Source organism: Vombatus ursinus, unplaced genomic scaffold (assembly GCF_900497805.2).
Source record: "Vombatus ursinus unplaced genomic scaffold, bare-nosed wombat genome assembly UNPS02014811.1, whole genome shotgun sequence".
Lineage (NCBI taxonomy): Eukaryota > Metazoa > Chordata > Mammalia > Diprotodontia > Vombatidae > Vombatus > Vombatus ursinus.
The window spans coordinates 9,135,157-9,137,010 of record NW_020954589.1 but is presented as its reverse complement, the minus strand read 5'-3'; positions in this window follow the sequence as shown (position 1 = coordinate 9,137,010).

The window sequence follows — 1,854 nt, the reverse complement described above, 5'->3', positions numbered from 1 at the left end:
CAGGTGGGAGTTCCATTTGGAATGTCTGATTTGAACAGACTATGAGAATAGATAATGAAAGGAGCTGGAAGGGGAAGTTTGCTTTCAAAGGGCTTTTAAAGGGAAATAAGGCAGTTTCGAAAACTTTAAGGTATTCCTGGGACCGGTAGACAAACTGAAGGTTCTTTTTGGGGACAGGAAGGAAAGAGCATTTGAATAGATTTCAAAGAGAGAATCTAAAAGTTTTAAGGTTTTTCTGAGAATTGTAAACAGAGGAGCCAAATTCCTTTTGACGAAAAGGGGCGAAGGGAAAAGGGGCAAAGATAAACCTCTTCACTAGGATAAGGGAGTTGCATGAGGACACTAAGAGCCCTTAGAATGTACGAGTGAACTCCAGAGTAAAGGAAAGAAAATGCCAGATAAGCTTTTAATTTTTATATTGTATACACCCTCTGGTCCATCAAGCAATCAATAAATATTTATTAAGCACCTACTATCCCAGCAGTGAACTAAGCACTGAATATACAAAGAAAAGCAAAAGACAGTCCCTATTCTCATTGGAGCTTAGAGTATAATGAGGGAGACAAAATGAAAAGAACTATGTACAAACAAGGTGTGTGTGTGTGTGTGTGTGTGTGTATCATAAATTGGAGATAATCAATACAGGCAAGGAACTAGCTTTAAGGGGATCAAGAAAGGCTTTATATAGTTGATGAGATTTTACCTAAGACTTGAAGGAAGCCAGAGATCTTTCTTTAGTGACTAGAGAGAGAGAATGAGAGAGAGAGATCACAAGACAGGGAGAAGGGAAGTGGTAGAGGTGGCAGCCACTGATGGCCTTCTTTGCCACAAAAGAAAAAAATTCCGTTCTAACGAGTGTTTTCTGAGTCGTAGCCAAGGTTTTTCCCTATGCCTGAATCCCTTTCCCCTCTTCCCTTCAAAGACCAGTTCAAATGCTACCTCCTCCATGAAGTCCTGTCACATCCCTTTATCAATAACATACCTTTGGATCCCACATAGCACCTTGTTTTGCTTCTTTTTGATGCGTAACATAGGAATTAGAGTTATAAAATCCTCAGAGATTAAGTGATGCTCAGTCTAGGGAGTGATTTGTTCAATTTCACAGTGCTAGTAAATGTCAGAATTAGCATTCAAACTCAGGTCTTCCTACTCTAAATCCAACACTTTTTCCATTACACCACACTGTCCTTTTCTATTGAGTTCAATTCAGCAAGCATTCATTAAGCATCTACTGTATACAGAGACCTGTGCTAGGTGCTGGGGAGATACAAAGAGAAGACAGTCCTCATTGGAACGTATAATATCAATAGGAGAATATACTGTGTGCCTTCTAGCTCTAGAATAAATTATTTTTTACAAGAACCTCTGGTAAAGGGTTGGGTGGCCACAAAACCCCCAAGATTTGCAGTTCTTCCATAATAGAAAAGAGAAAACTAATGTGAGATCAGCCCTCTAAGAGGAAGGCAGTGACTGTTCACTTAAGAGCTACCTTGGGAGTTTTTGTTTGGAAATCTTTAGGAGAGGTGAAGGGAGAAGTGGAGTCATCCCGTGGTGGCAGCCATTATTTGTCCCATCTGTAGTTCCCTTCTCCAAGATCATGAGAGGATCATACAAGAAGAGGAACAGAAGTTATGGCATGAGGATACAATAGGAACCACACAAGAAAGACAGATTTTTAATAGTATTTTGTTTTTTCCCAATTACATGTAAAGACAATTTTTTAGCATTCATTTTTACAAGATTTTGAGTTCCAAATTTTTCCTCCCCTCTTCCTAAAATGGTAAGCAATTTGGTATAGGTTATACATGTGCTATCATGTAAAACATATTTCCATATTAGTCACAGTTGTGAAAG